Source organism: Budorcas taxicolor, chromosome 18 (genome assembly GCF_023091745.1).
Source record: "Budorcas taxicolor isolate Tak-1 chromosome 18, Takin1.1, whole genome shotgun sequence".
In the NCBI taxonomy this organism is placed as follows: Eukaryota; Metazoa; Chordata; class Mammalia; order Artiodactyla; family Bovidae; genus Budorcas; species Budorcas taxicolor.
In genome coordinates, this window is record NC_068927.1 from 61,260,572 (window position 1) to 61,274,571 (window position 14,000).

The following is a 14,000-nucleotide window of genomic DNA, read 5'->3' on the forward strand; positions in this document are numbered from 1 at the left end:
AGTTTCCAACATACTGGTCTACAAAGTTATAGGCTTTTGCCTTAAAAGTGTAACGGGGTGACACAGCAACCTGGGAAGGCAGGCCACCTCTGCTTGCATGGCCACGTGGAGCCCCACCACAGCGGTGCCTCTGGTCCGCGGAACCCATCAACTTTCTCCTCTCCACTGTGCCCAGTGCATGTTTTCCTCGCATCCCGAGGGGGAGTGCAAAGTGACCCAAGTCCTCAAAATTTCCAGGAGGCTGTGCAGAATGTATAAAATTCAAATTAAATCGGAAGAATTTAAGGAGACTAGAACTGTCTAGCAGCCAACAGGCACTAAAAGAAGAACTCAAAGGTGGGCACGGATTGCAGATTTTTAAGTCTATCCCCATACCCTGGCTGCTTAGATGTTGTTGCTAAAACACTGGATGAGTCTTACTAACAGGGGCTGCCCTTGTGGCTCAGCTGGTAAAGAATACGCTTGCAACGCGGGAGAACTGGGTTACATCCCTGGCTTGGGAAGATCCCACGCAGAAGGGAAAGACTACCCACTCCAGTATTCTGGCCTGGAGAATTCCATGGACTGTATAAACCATGGGGTCGCAGAGTTGGACACGACTGAGCGACATTCAGTACTACCACCGTTCTTTCCTCAACATATGACAAAAAGTTTATTTTGTTCATCGACATGTCCATATTGTAATTATAGAAGACTATGCTATCTATTTAGATGTTAAAGGCAACAAATTTAAAAAAACAGGCTGTAATTTATGGGGCATCACAGGACTGTTAAACACCTCCCGGCCCCTTGCCCCGCCTTGCTCTCGCTCTGGAGACCTGGACGCTTCTCGCTCCGCCCCTATCCTGCAGCGAACCGCCCAGCCCCCGACCGGGAAGCTCCGCCTCGCAATCCGCGTGTGCGCAGTTTCCTGCGGAAGGGGAAGGCCGCTAGAGAAGGTCGCTGAGGTTTTTTTTCTCCTAGTGTAAAGGTGTGCTGTGCGCTTAGCCGTCCAAGCCGCCCTCGCCAGCCCATCTTCAGGGTCTCGCTGGTTCTGTAGCGGTAACATCCCACTACCGCGCCGTCCACAGCAAATAAACCCAGAGGCCGCGGTTGCACGTCGAGTGTTCGAAATCGCTCTAAGGCTTGTCCTTGCGGTTGGCTTTTCGGCCTTCGGCCCCTGAGACACCGCCTTTCGGGATATTTTCCTGCTTAAAACTTAATCGTTAGTACCTACGCCTGTGCCCTGTAAGGTCCCCGGGCGCGAGGGGCATTCGGGCACGCCCACCTCCACCGCCTCACCCTGTCGGCCCCTGGAGGTCGCGTGGACAGCCCCGCTCCCGGAGAAGCCGCGTCCTCTCCCCGGTCCTGGGATTCCGGAGAACCCGCCCGGCCGGAGACGCCCCTGGCTCCCACCCTCTCTGCCCCCGGGTCTTCTCAGGCCGATCGTTCTGCCCCGCAGGCCTCCCTTCCTGGTCAGTCCCTTTTCCTCACCCCTGGGCTGGACGTGTGGCACCCAGTGTTTTTCCGTCACGAGTCCGTCTTGTTGGAAAAGGTGCTCTTTTGATAGGCGGGCATTTCATTTACTCATCGTTTCTGTAGATACGTGGGCGAGGGGGATCAGAAGAAGCAGTGACTGAGAGTGAAAGGCAAACTCAGAAGTGGAAAACAATGAGAGAACCGACGGGGTCGCCCAGGATGGCTGAGGCAGTTGCAAAGGGATGGTAAAATGAAATCGAGTTAGCCCCTAAAGCAGCGGGTGGGTGAAAGAATAATGGACAAAGGCGTGGGATCTCCAGGTTTGGAGACAAGGAGACAGGGGCCCCGCGTCTGCGGTAGGAGGGCTGACAGGGGTGATCCTAGGAGAGAAACAGGGATAGGTGTTGACTAGAAGAGAAGAGAAGGAAGTAAGCCTAGACACCTGGAGTGCCCCAGAGTGGGCGTGTAACAGGGAGAGAAGGGATGTGACTAGAAGGCAGAGAGGGAGCAGAGTTGGAGAAAGAAAGAGACAGATGTATAGATGTTTAGGACAATTAGAAGGGTGGGGTGGGGAGAAGAGCAGCAAGAGGAGAAACAAGTTGCCGAAGGGGGCAGGCCAGGTGTGAGGGAAGAAATAGGAGGGCAGAAACAGCATCCCACCTGAGGAAGTGGACACCAAAGGACTGTTCCACATAGTGAGGTCTTCCTGTTTTTGTGGTTGTGGCGAAGGAAGGGGGGATGTTGATTCTAAGCCTGAAGCAGCCTGTTTTCCACTTGCCAGATCAACTTCTAAAAACTTACATTGTCTGAGGAAGAAGCTGGGAAGAGGAGGAAAAAAGGAAAGAAAAGAGGAATGGCTCTTTCCCAGGTAAAATCATATTCTCAGTTGATTCTCAGTCTGTCCTTCCTGAAATCCCTTCTTTGGACTTACTAATCATCTCTGACTCTGAAGTATCCTTCCTGATGCTTGTACATGCACACTCACCAGGGAACCTCCCTCAGGGCCTGTCGTCTCCACTTAGATCCCATCTCTGCATGACCCAGTGGCCTGGACCTTGTGTGGAGGGCACCATCCTGGGCAGGGCTTCACACCCACAGGTTTGAGAAGGGCTCTCAGTGCTGTTGGGCAGGAGGGATTGCCTCCGGTCCTTCTGGATGTGCAGTCTGCTCTCTGTGAATCAGGATTAAGAAGCTGTGGGTGGAAGTCAGGTATTACCATGCACAGTACCTGGTAAAATCTGGAAGTAGACCTAAAAAGGGAAATTTGTTCTAAGGTAATTGAAGTGAAGTGAGTGAGTCACTGATTTCAAAATCCTGATTGGAAATGGGATGTAAAGTTCAGAACCAGGTATCAGTGATAAAGGGTGTGCTATTCCATCATCTGTTTGAAACTGTGACATGAATCTGAATCTCTGAGAGCTGGAAATTCACTTTCATTGCCTTCATTCTTCAGATTTTGTCTTTTCACTGTGTTTATTTTGTGGTTTGGCAGAGATGTTTTTACTTTTGATGCAGGTGAGGTTTCCTCTTCATTGTTTAACCCATAGATTCACCATTTGTTATGGCAGCTGTCTTTTTTCCACTGGGTTTTCTTAGCATCCTTGTCATTAGATTTTAAATATATGCAAATATTTATATGCATATGGTTATATTTTAAATATAGGCAAATATATGCAATTGGTTATTTCTGAACATTCTCTTCTGTTCCCTTGGTGTATAAATCCGTGTTTATGCCAGTACTACACCATCTGGATGATATTGTGATATGGCTTGAAATTTTAAAAAGGGTGGCCTTCATCTTTCATCTTTGTACTTATTGAAGATTATTTTTGCAGTTTGCGGTCCCCTTGAGATTCTTTATGATTTCTGGCAAGTTTTTTCTATTTCTGCCAACATTTCTATTGTACACTTCATAATGAATTCATTAAATCTGTGGGACACTTTGAGTAACTTGGAAATATAGAGTACTGAGATTTCCAGTCCATGACTACTAGATTTATTTATTTTGGATTTCTTTTAGAAATGGTTAAGTAGTTTTCAGTGTATATGTTTCACCTCCTTGGTGAATTATTCCTAAATATTTCATCCATTTTTAATACAATAGTAAATAAAATTGTTATGTGATTTTCTTTTCACATTGTTCATTGTGTATAGAAATGCAGCTGATTTGTAGATTGACTTTTGTATCCTGCAAGTTTGCTAAAGTTGCTATTTGATGTGGCAGGGGGTTTTTTGTGTCTGTGTGGAATCTACAGTTTATACATAAAAGACCTTGTCCTCTAGGGAAGAAGGTAACTTTCTAATTTTTCACTTTGGGAAGCTTTGATTTCTGTTTCTTGTCTAATTGCTCTGGTTAGGGGTTTCAGTCCTTTGTCGAACAGTGTTGCAGAGTGTGCGTCCTTGCCTTCTTCCCACTCTCAGAGGCAAAGTTTTCAGTCTTTCACCATTGAGAACAATGTTAGGTGTGCTCTTTTCATACATCATATATTTTAGTTTGAGATACTTGTTTTGAAAACAAAACAAGACCCCCAAATGGACGGGAATGTATCAAAAGTGTGAACAGACATGAGATTCAGGGCAGAGGGGAAAGCACAATGTTAATAGTGGTTGGAAATGTCTTGTAATGGTACATAGAAATGATAGCTTACGGTGAACAACATCAGATTCATGATCTCCGAAGAAGAAGATATAGCTTTGGAACCAGGGACCAGGCTTGATCACTCAAGAGCTTTTTTGTAGCGGAGTTTTATTAAAATATGAAATGGGACAGAGAAAGCTTCTGACATACACATCGGAAGGGGGATGGAGAATGCCCCCCCTCGCTGTTCTTAGCAAGGAAGCTATATAGTTTCTCAACTGCCTATTACAGTAAGTCAAAAGAAGGTCTCAAGGTTGTAAAGCTTTTACCAGACCCATGCCCAGAATTTACATTTCAAGATGACAGGATTAGTCAGAAGGTTCTCAAGAAGGAGAAACCTGTCCTCAAGCAGGAAACATTGTTGTTCTATTATCTTCAGTTCAGTGCAGTCGCTCAGTCGTGTCCCACTCTTTGTGACCCCATGAAGTGCAGCATGCCAGGCCTCCCTGTCCATCACCAACTCCCAGAGTTCACTCAAACTCATGTCCATCGAGTCGGTGATGCCATCCAGCCATCTCATCCTCTGTCGTCCCCTTCTCCTCCTGCCTCCAATCACTCCCAGCATCAGAGTGTTTTCCAGTGAGTCAACTCTTCACATGAGGTGGCCAAAGTATTGGAGTTTCAGCTTTAAAATCTGACATAGATTCTGTTCCAAAGAACGCCCAGGACTGATCTCCTCCAGAATGAACTGGTTGGATCTCCTTGCAGTCCAAGGGACTCTCAAGAGTCTTCTCCAACACCACAGTTCAAACGCATCAATTCTTTGGTGCTCAGCTTTCTTCACAGTCCAACTCTCACATCCATACATGACCACTGGAATAACCACAGCCTTGACTAGACGGACCTTTGTTGGCAAAGTAATGTCTCCGCTCAGTACAGAGTTTAATAGAGTCATTATGTTGTGTAATCATCAGCTCTGGGCTTAAAGAAAAAAGTTTGTCCTTTTCTCCTCCTTGATAATTCCAGACCACTTTCTATCCTCCTTGAGAGCCCCAGACCCCTTTCTCCTCCTCGGGTACCCCGGACTTCTCAACCTACCTCAGAATTGACTCTCTCAGCTCTTTGGCCAAAGAGAAGTTTGTTTATTAAAGTCCCAGAGGAAGCTTAACCTTTCCCCAAGTCCTCAGCCTGTCCTTCAACATGTATCATGTGTTCTTTCACCCGCCAGTGGTGCTGCAGCTCCATCAGACACAAAGGCAAGGTTTGTATCCACAACACTTGCCATCCCCCTGCTGTGAGCTGGTTGTTCTTGAGTGTGAGGAGCATGAGGTGGGCTGCCTTGCCCCCTCTTCTTTCTTTGTGGGCTTGGATCTATTGGCTACTCAATTCTTAGTCCATATAGATCAGAGCTGATGCCCCAAGCGTCTAAACCCTGATCCAGTGCTGCTTTCATCACAGTTGTCATATTTGGAAGATAGAATCGGAAAATGGGAAAGTACTGGCTGCTGTTTAATTTTATCTGGCACCTCAGAACCTGTAATGAACTGTCTTAGTCCCTGTCTGCCTCTTGAGATCACTCAGCCGTTTCTGCTGTTCTCCTTTTGCTGCCATACATGTCAGGGTGTGTGGAATAAGCTGGTGGATTGGATCTTCTGTGCCTGTTACTTGGGAAAACTGTAAGGACAGCAGTCCAACAAAGGGAATACATGTGAATCTTTCAGGCTCTTAGCTTGGCATCTCTGGGTGGACCAAATAGTCCCATCTCAAGGTCTTAGGATATAAGACCCCCATATCTCATAGTTTTCTACTCTTGTACTGGTCTTTTTTTTTTTTAATTAATTAATTTTTAATTTTTCTTTACAATACTGTATTGGTTTTCCTGTACATTGCCATGAATCTGCCATGGGTGTACATGAGTTCCCAATCCCGAATCCCCCTCCCACCTCCCTCCCCATATCACCTCTCTGGTCATCCCAGTGCACCAGCCCCAAGCATCCTGTATCCTGTATCAAACCTAGACTGGTGATTCGTTTCTGACATGATAGTATACATGTTTCAATGCCATTCTCCCAAATCATCCCACCCTCTCCCTCTCCCGCAGAGTCCAAAAGTCTGTTCTATACATCTGTGTCTCTTTTGCTGTCTCGCATACAGGGTTATCATTATCATCATTCTAAATTACATATATATGTGTTAGTATACTGTATTGGTGTTTTTCTTTCTGGCTTACTTCACTCTGTATAATCGGCTCCAGGTTCATCCACCTCATTAGAACTGATTCAAATGAATTCTTTTTAATGGCTGAGTAATACTCCATTGTGTATATGTACCACAGCTTTCTTATCCATTCATCTGCTGATGGACATCTAGGTTGCTTCCATGTCCTGGCTATTATAAACAGTGCTGTGATGAACATTGGGGTACACCTGTCTCTTTCAATTCTGGTTTCCTCAGTGTGTATGCCCAGCAGTGGGATTGCTGGGTCATAAGGCAGTTCAATTTCCAGTTTTTAAAGGAATCTCTGCACTGTTCTCCACAGTGGCTGTACTGGTTCCATTCCCACCAACAGTGTAAGAGGGTTCCCTTTTCTCCATACCCTCTCCAGCATTTATTGCTTGTAGACTTTTGGATCATAGCCATTCTGACTGGTGTGAAATGGTACGTCATAGTGGTCTTGATTTGCATTTCTCTGATAATGAGTGATGTTGAGCATCGTTTCAAAAATATGGAATGCTTCACGAATTTGTGTGTCATCCTTGCGCAGGGGCCGTGCTAATCTTCTCTGTGTCGTTCCAATTTTAGTATATGTGCTGCTGAAGTGAGCACTGTACTGGTCTATCTAGTCTGGGAGTGTAGACTCTTCCTGACTTTGCCTTCTCCTTAGTTTGTATAATTTTTCCTTTTAAATTTGATTTGGAAGTGTGTGGCTCTAGGCTCCGAAGTCATGTCCAGTTTCTCTGCTGTGGTAATCCGCCTGTGTTTACAGGGCAGCTCCTCATGGACTCTCTGTGGTGTGGGTTTACTGGGTAAGAGAAAATTTTTAAAGGAGAATACTTTCCCTTATTGGTTGTAATAGTTTCCTGCTGCATACAGAATTACCACTTGAAACTGCTTAGTATAGAGGTCAGCGTGTTCTGTGATATGAGAAAGTATCTGAAGACCTTGACCTGTACATCTTTTTCTGGCTTTGAGTGATGCCAGAGAAGCCTGCGTGAAGGGCACTGTGATAGTGTTGTTCACGTGTACTATCACCATGCCCTTTGAGCCTCACCAAGAGGTATAGGAACTTCTCCTGACAAGGGTACTGTCCAGGTTCACACCCTCATGTTTGTGAGGCCTCACTAGCAGGATCTGAGCACAACATGTTTTAAAAAACAGCTTTTTATTGAGAATAAACCCTTTTAAGAGGAAATATCTTGGCTTCCGACATAACTTGAAGCTTTTACCTGAGCAGTGTTACAGACCTTAACTTAATGCTGTTAAGGTAGCAGGCCCCGCCCCCTCCGCGCCCCGCCCCTCCCACGAACAGTGCGCACAGCGGGTGCTCGCCCCGCCCCTGGTCGGAAGCCGCGGCTCTAACACCAAAAGCCCTTTCCCACGGAGCCGGAAGTCGGAGAGCGCGCAGCCGAGGTCCCCGAGCGGCGCCTAAGCTTCTTTCTAGAGTAAGTTTGCAGAGCTCGCCACCCCTCCAGTCCCCACCTCCGCCGCCGCTCACTCGTCCTCATGGTGTGGGAACTGCCAGCGACCTGAACACCCTGGCTCCTGGTGCTCGGCCCCGAATAAACGCTGCCGCTGCCGTTGCGGCCCAGTTATCTTTTCGTTTGGGTTTTAAGTGTTGCTGAGGCGGTATCGGCCCTCGGTGCGCGTAGACACCGCCTCTGGCGACATTTTCCTGCTTAAAACCCTTGTTTACCTCTGCCTCGCCAAGTAAAGCCCTCTCTCGCGAGTTGGAGTCGCGCCCGCCGCGTCACCTTCTCAACCGCTGGAGGCAGAGCCCAGATAGGCCGCGCGCTCTTTCCCCGGTCCTGGGATTCCGAAGAGGCCGCCCCGCTCCTGAGCCCCCTCCCTCCCAGGCTTCTGTCCTCGCGTCTCCTGAGGCCGGTCCTTCTGCCCCGCAGCAGCCCCCTTTCCTGTCAGCCCGTCCCCTCACCCCTCATAGGGCAGGTGACCTGGGCCAGCCATGTGACAGCCAGTGCTGTTGCATGCGCAGTTCAACTCGGTCGGAAAAGGTGCTCTTCCGGTCCGGGGGCGTCTCGTTCTGTCGGCCACTCAGTGAATTCAGGAGGCAGGAGGATCAGGAGGAGCAGAGTCAGAAGGACTGAGAGAAATGACTGAAGCTGAGGAGAAAAGCATCAGGGAGAACCAATGGGAAAACTGAGACTGGCTGAGGGATTTGCAAAGGGATAGTCAAGTCGAAGAGGTTAAGCCTTGAAAATAGCCAAGTGAGTAAAATAGAGAAGTATTAACAATTTAGAAAGCCAGATCTCCAGGGACTGGGAAACAGCACAGGGAGAACTGCCCTGTATCAGGGAAGGGCGATGAGGGACGTCAGAGGTGGAGAGTCCCTAACTGGTGTTCGGCCGGGTTTCAGTCCAGGCCTCTTGGGTCAGCGTCCCGAGTTGTGTTTTCACTCGTTTGGAGTCCCCGCCACAAGGGTTCAAGTCTCAATCTGAGGTGGCCGGTTTTATGGTGCTGGCAGAGAAAGGTAAGGAGCAGAGGAAGAAAGGGCTGGAAGGAAGGATAGCCACATGGCCTGCCAGAGAGTGGGGAGGAAGGGAGAGTCACAGCGAGAGGAGGGGAGTAATCTGGAGCGCAGAGAGGGAGCCGAAATGGGGGAGGAAAGAGGCAGACATAGGTATGGATTTTTGAAAGACTCAGGAAGGTTGGAGAGAGAGAGCATTTCGAGGGGGAACGAATTGCAGCAGCCTGGGACAGCACACATGTGAGGGGGGAAATAGGAAAAGAACAGCAGTAGAGCAGAGGGGGAGAAAGTGAGACACTGAGACCCAGATGAAATAGGTGAACAGAGGGGTCAGCTCGATCCAGGCGTGGCCAGTTATTTGGATACAGATGATTTTTTTAGTTATACAGAGGAGGATGAGAATTTCAAAACTCCTGTCTATAATGCTTGTGTCTTTTTTTATTACTTGTGGCAGAAGATGACTTTCATTTGCAAACCCTGTTGAGCCTGGGCAGTGGCTTGATTCACTGAGCTGTGAGTGACCCCCTTCCCTTGTCCTATCATAAGATAGAGGTTGGGGAAGGAGAGACCTGGGGCAAGAAATGACTGACTCTAGAGTGTCAGTCTGTGGTCCCATTTTATTGTTTTTTTTTGATGAATTTTTTGGGCTGTATTCTGCCATGGGCTTAGGAGTTGTGGCTCCCAGGTTCTGAAGCACAGGCTCAGTCGTTGTGCACAGGCTTAGTTGCTTGTACTTGTGGGATCTTTCTGAACCAGGGATAGAACCCATGTCTCCTGCATTGTCAGGCAGATTCTTGTCCACTGTATCATTATTAGATAACAATTTTAAAGGAACACTTTTTTTAAAAAACTTACTCACATTTTCTGTTTTCTTTATGTATGGTGCTTTTTGTAGCTTGGAATAGGTCTTAATTCATTCAGTTTCTGTACTCATTTTTAACTTCAGAAATAAGCTTTTTTAGTTTCCAGTATTCTACTCTTACCATCCTTTTCTAAATATGATTATTCTCCACATATTTTTAACTTTGACACCAGATTTTTAGATTAGAAATATTTCTCAGTTTTTTTTTTTTCAATTTTTTTTCAGATTCATTCCTTGCCTGAGTGCTTTTTCCCTTCATCTCATACATTTGAAATTTTCTTTGGTAAGTAGTAAATCATCTTAGACTATTTTGTGCCATACTTAGCAAAAATGTCACCTTGCTTATCAGTTCTAATGAGGTAGATGAACCTAGAGTCTATTATACAGAGTGAAATAAGTCAGAAAGACAAATACTATATATTAATGCATGTATATGGAATTTAGAAAGATGGTACCAGTGATCCTACATGCAGGGCAACAAAGGGAGACACAGATGTAAAGAACAGACTTTTGGACTCAGTGGGAGAAGGTGAGGGTGGGATGACTTGAGAGAATAGCACTGAAGCATGTAAATTACCATATGTAAAATAGAATGATCAGTGCAAGTTCAATGCACAAAGCAGGGTACCCAAAGCCAGTGCTCTGGAACAACCCAGAGAGATAAGGTGAGGAGGGAGGTGGAAGAGGGTTAAGAATGGAGGGGCTGCTTCTGCTGCTAAGTCGTGTCAGTCGTGTCCAACTCTGTGCGACCCCATAGATGGCAACCCAACAGGCTCCTCTGTCCCTGGGATTCTCCAGGCAAGAATACTGGCATGGGTTGCCATTTCCTTCTCCAGTGCATGAAAATGAAAAGTGAAAGTGAAGTCGCTCAGTCGTGTCTGACTCTTAGTGACCCCATGGACTGCAGCCTACCAGGCTCCACCATCCATGGGATTTTCCAGGCAAGAGTACTGGAGTGGGGTGCCATTTCCTTCTCCAATACATGAAAGTGAAAGTGAAGTTGCTCAGTCGTGTCCGACTCTTAGCAACCCCATGGACTGCAGCCTACCAGGCTCCACCATCCATGCAAGAGTACTTGCATGGCAAGTACTCTTTGCAGGCAAGAGTACTGGAGTGGGGTGCCATTATAGTCACTAGCAGTCTGTTAATGAAGAAAAGGAAAGTTTTAAAACTCAGAATGGCACCAGGCCCCTCATCCATAAAATACATTTTGGGATAATCTTGGCACCAGATGATTCATCCCAGGCCATACAATGATTAACTTGAATCTTGTAGAAGGGCAGATTACCATACAAATCGTTTTGTTTACATAGATTAGGGGAACAATATCTTAGTATAACATACTGGTTTGTGAAGTAGGTTCTCAGCCATTAGGCGGAACTGACTTGAAGACAGAGTCTGGGGTAAGTGTATAGTCCACTCACATAGCTTAAGACAAACATTTCCATAAGAAAAATGGATTGGTTAACTCAAGGTTTGAGAATAGTTAACTTCAGGTGAAACCAGGTGTCATTATGGCAAGAAGTATGTTAAGAGAAACCTCCTTTTAAATTTGTATAAAGAAGGAAAAAAGTATCACTAGTTTGTTTGCTCCTGCCGCTTGAGAGAGAGAAAAATGTCTGACACTTACAGCCTATTTCCTCCATTTGGAGACCCCTGGCCTTCCTGCCTGTTACCCTCTCAGTCCCCCCTTTTCTTTTAGAAGAATTATGTTGCCTAAGAAAAAGGGGCATCGTTCTTGTTCCATAACTACTTCCAAGCTGACAAGGGGTGTTGTCCTTAAATTGTTGAGGCAACATATTCTCCTAACCCTCATACCGAAGATGTCTGATCTAGGGCCCCCAAATAGTAGTTGGAAGCAGCTGCAGCCGTAGCAGGAGTTTGAGCAACTATTGCAGGAAGGGGGACCCCTTCCAGGGTCTGAAACTGAGCTCTTGTCTAACACTTGGAAATGAATTGTCTGAGGAGACGCATGTGCTGACAAAGCAAGAGATTTTATTGGGAAAGGGCACCTGGGTGGAGAGCAGTAGGGTAAGGGAACCCAGGAGAACTGCTCAGCCGTGTGGGTCGCAGTCTCGGGTTTTATGGTGATGAGTTTAGTTTCAGGGTGGTGTTTGGCCAGTCATTCTAATTTGGAGTCTTTCCTGGTGGCACACGCATGGCTCAGCCAAGATGGATGCTAGCCAGAGAGATTCTGGGAAGTGGACAGACACTCTGTCTCCTTTCGACCTTTCCTGAACTCTTCAGGTTGGAGGTGGCTCATTAGTTCTGTATTCCTTATCAGGATTTCCTGTCATAAAACAACTCATGCAGATAGTTACTATGGTGCCTGGCCAGGGTGGGCGGTTTCAATCAGTGTGCTTCCTCTAACACAGCCATTTGTAACTTAAAAGCTTTCATGCAACTAGAAACAAATCCAGTTACACAGTTACAGATGCAGGGAGCAAACGGCAAAAACAAAACAACCAGAATTATTGTAAGTAAGATAGTTTTCCACCATGGGGCACTAGTTAACATCTCCCAAAATGAGGCAGTTGAGGCTTCAGGAATATCCATAGCCTCAATCATCTTGTTCATGTGTTTAGTCAAATGAATAACATTAGTGCTCATATCAAGTTTATATGTACAGCATTGGGTATGAATAATGGCACAAGTTCCTGCTTGCACAGCTGTCAGAATATCTAAACCTAATCTGTTTTGTAAAACCACCTTTCTAATTTGTGCTTGTTCTGCATTAAGAGCGGAAATAGCTTTTTGAGAATCCTGTAATGCCTGTTGAGTAAAATTTGTCAAAGATCCACTCGTAGTATAACATCTGTAGTTCCAAAGGAGGGAACAAAGACTGCAGCCAAATAATGATACCAGTGAAATACAGACCTTGCCCACCGAGTTTTAAGGTGGGGTAAATTAGTAGGCTTTTCTGGAACCTCTGAAAATATAAAGCCGTGAGTAAAGGCTAGACGCAGGGTGCATCTCCCTATCCAACCAAGGGTAAGCCATGCCCATAGGTAAGAGCCACATATCCAATAGGTCCTGTTTGGAGCAAGGCAGCTGACTGAGATATCCAGTCCCAGTTAGTGCCTGGCCAGACAAAGGGAGGACTTGAATTGGGGTTGGAAGACATAGAAATGATTACACTGCATACTTCCTGAGGCAAAAATCCCAATTGTTTCCAATCATTGTAATGAAGTTGTTGGCTAACTTTTGGGGATGGCTCTGTTTGTTCCCAGCATATAGGGGTAGTAGATACTAGACGTCCTTTTTCAGGAGTTAGCCATATAACCTCATCCCATATTTGATAAACGTCAGGTAAAAAACCATTAGATCCAGACCTATTTGCCTTATGTGTAGCGAAATAGTCATTAAACCGAGACAATGTATAATCAAAATTAAACGTCACCTTATGTCTATAGTTAAAGTACAAAGTGTTGCATCAGTCCATTTTAGGGTTGGTAGATGTCATCAGATGAAGAAGAGGCATCACATATGATTGTTGTCGAAGGTATTCAGAGACTTGGAGAAAGTCTTTTTCTTGAAGTGGAGATGTCCACCACAAAAGCCTTTCATGATGAAGAGGGAAGCGCTCTGCAGATCCAGCAGTTAGACCAGTTGTGGAATGCAGCGTAGGAGTGAGCCCAGGACAGGAAGTCATTGTCTTAAGGATCAAACGGCACACTCAGGATTTTTGGAGTCAGCAGAAGTAGGCTCACATAGACTATCAAGCCCGTCTGAAAAGTACAAAGTCAGAGCATAGAAAGTAAAGACATAAAATGAAGTCACTTAGTTCTGGTCAGGTTGCCACCTCTTAACTCAAGTGTGATGTACCCACGAATCAATTCCTGGCACTTTGACAGCTGTGGAAGAAGAAAGAATAACCTGGTAAGGGCCTTCCCAGAGGGGCTTGAGGGATGGGGCCCCCAGATCCCAATGTTTTTATGAGGACCTCGGTTCCTGGCTCACATAAAGGCTTGCTTGACTCAGAGGCTGGGTCAGGAGTCGTCTCCCAGAGTTCTGTTATTGCCTGTTGAAAAGCTGAGAGCTGAGTTACATAACTAGTTAATTCCAAGGCTTCAGGGTCTATAACGATGTCTGTGCATAAGAAAGGCCTTCCATAACTACATTCAAAGGGGGACAGTCCCTCCTTTTGGGGGCAGTTCAAGCCCTCATTAAAGCTATGGGTAGGACTTTAATCCAGTTGTCCTGGGTCTCTTGAGTTAATTTGCGCAGATGTCTTTTGATAATGTCATTAGATTTTTCAACCTTTCCTGAGGATTGGGGTCTCCAGGAACAGTGTAAGTGATACTCTATTTCTAGAGCTTTAGATACTCCCTGAGTTACAGCAGCTTTAAATGCGGAGCCATTGTCACTCTGAAGGCTCTGTGGCAGCCCAAACCTGGGGA

General features: G+C 46.1%; 1 protein-coding gene and 1 non-coding gene across 2 annotated transcripts in view; one reads left to right on the forward strand and one right to left on the reverse strand.

The window, feature by feature from the left end:
* Window positions 1-6,755: 6,755 nt before the first annotated feature.
* LOC128064246 (U6 spliceosomal RNA) lies at window positions 6,756-6,862 on the reverse strand. Its single transcript, XR_008200963.1, has one exon. It is a non-coding gene; the product is annotated as a U6 spliceosomal RNA (small nuclear RNA).
* Window positions 6,863-7,647: 785 nt separating this feature from the next.
* LOC128064124 (zinc finger protein 91-like) overlaps window positions 7,648-14,000 on the forward strand; it is a 46,210-nt gene continuing 39,857 nt past the window's right edge. Inside the window, exons 1-2 of the mRNA XM_052656918.1 lie at window positions 7,648-7,698; window positions 9,826-9,883. The gene's annotated coding sequence lies outside the window, so the exon portion shown is untranslated. The remainder of the gene's footprint in view (window positions 7,699-9,825; window positions 9,884-14,000) is intronic.